This window comes from Garra rufa, chromosome 21, assembly GCF_049309525.1.
Source record: "Garra rufa chromosome 21, GarRuf1.0, whole genome shotgun sequence".
Classification (NCBI taxonomy): domain Eukaryota; kingdom Metazoa; phylum Chordata; class Actinopteri; order Cypriniformes; family Cyprinidae; genus Garra; species Garra rufa.
Window position 1 is genome coordinate 9,533,821 of NC_133381.1, and position 7,801 is coordinate 9,541,621.

General features: G+C 35.7%; 1 protein-coding gene across 1 annotated transcript in view; it reads right to left on the reverse strand.

The window, feature by feature from the left end:
• The window catches only part of snap25b (synaptosome associated protein 25b), a 56,050-nt gene extending 54,017 nt beyond the window's left edge, over positions 1 to 2,033 (reverse strand). The window contains exon 1 of the mRNA XM_073826517.1: positions 1,894 to 2,033. The gene's annotated coding sequence lies outside the window, so the exon portion shown is untranslated. The remainder of the gene's footprint in view (positions 1 to 1,893) is intronic.
• Between the last annotated feature and the right edge of the window lie 5,768 nt (positions 2,034 to 7,801).

A 7,801-nucleotide genomic window follows, 5' to 3' on the forward strand; every position in this document is an offset into this window, starting at 1 on the left:
AAAACACACCCTGGCCTAGATAAACAGTTATGCAATCCGTACTGGCCACTTCCCCCCAAAACAGAGGAGCAATGCCAACATTGCAAGTCCCAAGGCTCTGCTTGAACAATTGATGCCTGTTGGCTCAGTGCACATGGAGAGGTGTGACAAACTTTTGGCAGCGTTGATTGATATAGAGAAGAGCTAAACCCTTAAATGCAATTATGGTCAGGGCCAAGTTGTCCTTCAATGTGACTAAAGCCGCATTTATCATCGGTCAACAAACTCATCTTATATCCACCAATGTCATATGTGACCCTGGACCACAAAACCAGTCTTCAGTAGGACGGGTATATTTGTAGCAATAGCCAAAAATACATTGTATAGGTCAAAATCATAAATTTTTCTTTCATGCCAAAAATCTATAGGATATTAATGAAAGATCATGTTCCATGGAGATATTCTGTAAGCTTCCTATCGCAAATATATCAAAACTTGATTTTTGATTTTTAATATGCATTGCTAAGAACTTAATTTAGACAACAAACAGGAGATTTTCTCAATATTTTGATTTTTTTGCACCCTCAGATTCCAGATTTTCAAATAGTCCTATCTTAAAAAGCTTATTTATTCAGCTTTCAGATGATGTATAAATCTCAATTTCAAAAAATTGACACTTATGACTGGTTTTGTGGTCCAGGGTCACATATACCTGTCATTAAATAATTTAATGCTAATAAACCAACTTATAGCAGCCATTAAAATCAGTTTCTACTACAAAATGCAACACAATCACTTCAAGTTATTAAAAATTGGTCTCTTCATCAAATGTGGTCAATGATAACATGAAGACAAATTCCATTTTACTCACACAAACAATAAATGCCTTCATTAAAATCACAATATAAATAAATAAATAACATAAATGCAACACAGAACAATCCACTGTACATATAAAATCCATCAAATGTGATTGCTCATACAGGGAATTTTGGGAACGTCATTTTTCTTATCAAAAATTTAAAAGAATTTTACCTTAAAGGTACATATTTTGCTTTGTTAAATATATTTATATTTAACAAATACATACTGAACATCTTTACATTTTTTTTCCAGAAATATAGAATTAAATTGCATGTTTTTTTTTTTTCTTTTAGAATATATTAACTTGCCTTTAACTATTTAAAAGATTTTATACACTCCTAAAAATAAAGATTCTTGGTTGGCATGAATGGTTCTGTGAAGAACCTTGAAGATCCATGGAACCTTTCAAATGCAGAAAAGGCTCTTATAGTCAAATAAAGATTCTTTAGAATTTAAAATGTTCTTCAAAATGGTTCTTCTATGGCATTACCGCAAAAACACCCCTTTGGAACCTTTATTTTTAATAGTGTAGCATGATTTCTACATTAAAATCATTAAAAACATTTTCACAGTGCACTCAAGCATTATATGGAAAAATCTTTTTCCCATAGAGTGCATGATTGCAAATACAGTCCATAACCTTACTGGTTCGAGTAAACATTCATTTTACAATGCATGCCTTGCAAGTCTAAAAACACTGGACACATTTTCATTATTTCAGTCTGCTCAAAACTAGGACACATCTATTATAAGACGGTTTGTTTCTACTATTGACGCCTGACTTCCACAAAAGCGTTAATTGAATGCTAAAATAACTACTTTGGATCCTTGTTCGTTCTATTTTTAATGTTTTGCCTGGCGCGTCTCTTAATGAGCGCTGTCCGCGGTGCTGAAATTCACACAACAGGCATTGAGCTTTGAATCGCTCAATTACAGCTGATATCTCTCCGAAACTTCAACGCAAATTGCACTTTAAAAAAAATTAACGAAGTGAACCTGTGGGAGTTAAGCGTCTACATGCATAAAAAAAAAAAAATTCAAAACACATACCTCGTACTCGATGAACCACGTTGGGGATGTTACTATCGCCTTGCCTCCTTCAGCACTGATTTGGGTCACCTAATGCGCGTGCACACGGCTCCGGAGCGAGTGAGTGAGTGGAAAGAAAAAAAAAAAAACCCTCATCCCTCATCAAAGATGGCGTGCCCTTCTGACGTCATAATGACCCTCAACACTAGGGCGTGCCCATACAGCCCCTCAATGTGAGTGGAAATAACCCCGCCCTCATCCAGGATGACAAGCAGCTCTAACGTCATAATGACCCTCAGCACTAGGGCGAGGCTGCTGGAGATTTAGCGCTCATTGAGCCCTGCTTTATGTTATATTGGAGCATATGGGTTGTTTGGCTCAATCTGATTTATTGTGATTGTGAAATTAGGCAGTTCTCCTGTAAACTGCTAGGAAATGACCTTGGGAGTCACCTAATAGACTGTGGTTCCAAAGCTTCATTGTTAAGGACAATACTCAAAGGCAACCTTTTGAAACTAGGAGCATCGATACATTCTGACAACAATTGTGAGTTATCTAGTAATTCCAGATGTCACAGGAACATGAAGAATTACAAATTTGTCCATTTTGACAATTTTTTTTTTTTAGTGATAGTTATTCATGACTCCCTTGTGAGTCCTGAACAGTTAAACCACCCGCTGTTCTTCAGAAAAATCCATCAGGTCCCACAAATTCTTTGGTTTTTCAGCATTTTTGTTTAAAACTTTGTTTGAAACTTTTTTTTCTTTGTTGAAACTTTTCCAACAATGACTGTATGATTTTGAATTCCATCCTTTCACACTCAGGACAATTAAGGGACTCATATGCAACTATTACAGAAGGTTCAAACGCTCACTGATGCTCTAGAAGGAAAAATGATGCATTAAGAGCCGGGAGTGAAAACTTTTGAACAGAATGAAGATGTGTAAAAAAAAATTTTTTGCCGAAATATTATATATTTTTTCATTTAGTACTGCCCTTCAGAAGCTACAGAAGATGTTTCCCAGAAGACAAAATAAGTTAAATTTACCCTGATCTTCAAATTCAAGAAGTTCTCACCCCCTGGCCCTTAATGCATTATGTTTCCTTCTGAAGCATCAGTGAATGTTTAAACCTTCTGTAATAGTTGGATATGAGTCCCTCAGTTGTCCTCAGTGTAAAAAGATGGATCTCAAAATCATATAGTCATTGTTGGAAAGGGTTCAAATACACAAAATGCTGAAAAAGCAAAAAATCTGTGGGACCTGAAGGATTTTTCTGAAGAACAGCGGGCAGTTTAACTGTTCAGGACAAACAATGGACTCATGAACAACTATCATATTCCAGTCAAATATCTTATTCAGGTCAGTACTAAATAAAAAACAACATGCATCTTGTATGATCCCTATTTTGGTAAAATAATTAACATTTTGCAGATTCTGCAAGGTGTATGTAAACTTCTGACCTCAACTGTATTTGTTTCAGGACTGTTTTAACTTAAAATATTTATCTTCTGATTCAGATTAGACTGAAATTTTTCCACTGGAGAAAGCTATATCATGTATTTTTGCTGGAAGCAATAGTTTAAACTTAAAAAATGTCTTAATGATGGATTTGTTTATTATAAACAAGCAGCTTTTTGGATGAAATATTCCATTAATCCATACAAAATGCTCTCAGAGTAAAATATCAAGTGAAACAGAAGTTCTCTGAAGTCCAGATGTTCCCCCTGTGAGCTACATTTACAGTGAATGCCTTGTTTGTATTTTCAATATATTTATAAAAGAAAAAACTAAGACTTCTTTGTTTCTTGCCCTAAGCATCAAGTCTCTCTGATCTTCTAATGGGACCAAGATCAGATAACAGTGCTTTAGCTATGGAGACTTAGAGATTCAGATAAGGTGCACAGATCAATAGTGCTTATTTGATTATTTAATGGGTTTCCGACTTATAAAGGCTCTTGCATACTATTTTTTTCGATTTGTATTTGTATCTAGAGTGTTTCTGTGGATGTGTTAGACAAGGTTATTGTGTTTGACTTTGCTGAAGGAGGACCTGAAAGAGAAAGGAACAGTAGGCTAGTAGTAGAAAACAATCTGGTAGAGTGCTTCACTAGATTAAAACAAATCAAGACGTAAAATCTAGATACTTAATTCAGCAGGACAGATGAAGGTCAAGAACCTTGTCCGGCGAAGAGACAAAAAGCAGTTCAGCTGCTCGAATCACACACACCCTGTTAGACAGCAGAAGAGAAATCCGATATTGACTCAGCACATACAAATGAGACAGTAATGCTAGTTAGTGCAACATCCAACAAACAGAAAGCCCTGCTAAATATATTGATTTACACTTACAAGACCATTACAGCTTAAAAAATCCATGTCTTTAGCACCCAAGTCTCGTTTGCACTGTCTGAAGATGCCGCCATCATCCAGAATGAAGTTATTTGCTTATTTTGTCTGGCATATTGATGTCTTGATGACATTTAAATTCAGATTAGTTTGTGAATTAAGTTGCGAGATGTGATTTACATACCATTGCAGCATTCTGCTTGCACCGGCAGAGCGAGTGCTGATTAATGCTGAATTCTTTGACACAAGCGCACATTTACAGGACCCACACTGTTACCAATTAAAGCTCATTTATTTAAGCCAGATTCCCTTCAGTCTTTCTTGTCAATTAGCGCTGCCAGAGCCCACCCCCACAACACGTCAGAAAGAGCCCTTATCCTATGTTGCTCGTGGTGGAAAAAAGGTGGGAAATCTGTCATTAACCTCATCATTTGCCTACCGTCGATGATTGCATGCTGAACTGTGAATAAGCAGCAGAAACAATATCCCATCTTTGTGTAGGCTTAATCGCACTGCTGCAGATGTAGATAATTATATAGGAGAAAACTCATGTGAAATAATAAATGAAGAGGCACATTTGCACAGTGAGCCACCTTTCTAAATATCTTGTGCACGTTTTAATAATTCACATCCAGCAGCATGGAACATCACAGCTTTTAAAGAACTTAATGACTCACTTTAAAGTACCTGATGAGGTCAAACAGGATCAGCTAACTTTCATATGCAGATTAAGCATTAATTATGATGGTCTCTTAAAATTTGGTATTTTAGACCATAATAGTACTAACCAAAAATAAATGAGAGGCTGTGCTATATTAAGGACACAGAATTAAACACTAGGATTTACTGCACAATACTGTAAACTCTTAAAAATAAAGGTTCCATATTTGATTCCATGATGATTTAAAAACTCTTGTTCTATTGAAAGGTTTTCGCAGTGATGCTATTGAAGAACCATTTCTGGCTCTTCAAAGAGCTTTTCAGAGAACCTTAAAATGAAAGTTCTGTCATTAATTACTCACCCTCATGTTGTTCCAAACCTGTAAAACCTTTGTTCATCTTTGGAACACAAATCAAGATATTTTTGATGAAATCCAAGAGCTTTCTGACCCAGACACAATGCAATTACCATGTTCAATTGGGAAAAGGTAGTAAGGACATTGTAAATATAGTCCATGTGACATCAGTAGTTCAATCGTAATTTTATGAAGCTACAAGAATACTTTTTGTGCACAAAGAAAACAAAACTATCTATTCATACATCCACCCATCCTGAAGCAGAAATCATACAATCAAACTGCATATTTAATTTAGTGTTCAATTATGGTCTTGTTGTCATTTGGTTGTCTATTTAAATAAGAATTCAGGTGCACTGCATTGTGTAATACAGTACTCAATGCTTTGTTGTATGCTGCTCATTTTTATGCAATTCTCAGACATTTTAAAGTACTGATATGTACAATTTAGGGGCAAAAAAGGTTTTAAGTCAGTTATTTCTATCTTTAGCTGTAATGTCAGTAGGAAATATCAGTTTTTATTTCCAAGCATTCGTTTTGTCATTAAGTGTAACAATCCACTGAGATTTTTGTTTGCACAAGGAGTCTAACAAAAGCCAGTGCTTCACACAGAGATCTGATTTCATCATCCTCATCCAGTCTGTCTGGAATGACATTAAGAAACAAAACAAACTGAGACAGACTAAATCTAGAAGAAATGTGGCAACGTCTCCAAAGACGCTTCCAGAGACCTACCTGCAAAGCTACAGTACTGTTAAAAGTTTTAGGCACTTGTGTAAAAAATGCTGTAAAATGAGGATGCTGTCAAAATAGATTTATCAATTAACTTCTATTAACTAAATTAAATCAACATTTGGTGTGACCATCCTTTGCGTTTAAAGCAGCTTTTGCCCTATCTGCACTTGCACATAGTTTTTCAAGTAGGTCTCTGGAAGCATCTTGGAGACGTTGCCACAGTTCTTCTGGATTTAGTCTGTTTCAGTTTGTTCTGTTTCTTCATGTCATCCCAGACAGACTGGATCATGATAAGATCAGATCTCTGTGTGGAGCACTGGCTGTTGTCAGACTCCTTGTGCAAACAAAATCTCACTAGATTATTACAATTAATGGCTAAATGAATGTTCGGAAATGTAAACTCATATTTCCTACTGAGACACTACAGCAAAAGATAGAAATAACTGACTAAAAAAACATATTTTAGCTGATGAAAATACTAGTGTTCTAATAATTTTGGCCACCACTGTACCTTCTAGCTTCTAGTACTGCTTTATGAAAGCTTTGTACCATTTATGATCCTGGACCACAAAACCAGTCTTAAGTAGCACAGGTTTGTAGCCAAAAATACACTGTATGGGTCAAAATTATGTATTTTTCTTTTATGCCAAAAATCATTTGGATATTAAGTAAAGATCATGTTCCATGAAGATATTTTGTAAATTTTCTACCGTAAATATATTAAAACTTAATTGATGATTAGTAATATGCATTGCTAAGAACTTCATTTGGACAACTTTAAAGTCAATTTTCTCAATATATTGATTTTTTTGCACTCTCAGATTCCAGACTTTCTCAGCCAAATATTGTCCTATCCTAACAAACATGCATCAACGCAAAGCTTATTTATTCAGCTTTCCTATGATGTATCAATCTCTATTTCAAAATAATTCACCCTTGTGACTGATTTTGTGGTCCAGGGTCACAACAGTGTAGATGTTTCTCTTTAGAGTTACTAGAATGCTATTTTGAGCAATCAGCATTCAAGACCGGACTTATGAATACATTTCAGTTTATTTAAAACTAATTTAGTCCTAAAAAGCAGAATATCGATACAATAGCATTTAGATTTAATGATACTTTTTTCACCTTCTTTTCTTGACCTTTTCTTAACCTTCATCTGCTTTTCTACATATTCCTCCCTCCTCAGTTGTGGTCCACCTTTCTCCTTTCCCCCTCCTCTTCCTTTTTCCTTTAGAGCTAAAGATTAGGAACTGAGGTCAGTGTGTGTCTGCGAGCGCCACATCATCAAGGCAATTACCCACTGCACTGGAGCCGATTATCATTTCCTCATCCTTTAAGGTCTTGAGCTTATTATACAGCCTTGGTGTATGACTGAGTTTATTTCACATCGAAACCAACCTGTCTATTGATTGCCATGCTTCTGTCTGTAACACAGAAGAATTGATATCTTCAGTGTCTTGTCCTTTCTGCAATGGCACTGGAACTATCAACACATCCGGCTGCACAGTATGGAATGACAGATAGAGTTCCAGCTGACTCCACTTTGTCTCCTTTCATGCGAATGTGCCGAGTCAGAGCCTGGGAACAACAATGAGCAGGTGTTCTGAATTTCTATTGAGCTTTGCAGAATTTGCATTCAATGGAGATGTACAACATTTAAAACTGCATTTTAGAAACAGAGTGTTTGGCTTTTAGGCTTTTTAATAAAAAATAGTTCACCCAAAAAAAGAAGATCTGCTTAAAATTTACTCACCCTGAGGCCATTCAAAAAAATAGATGGGTTAAAGAAACAGATTTGGAAAAATTTAGCATTACTTCACTTGCTCA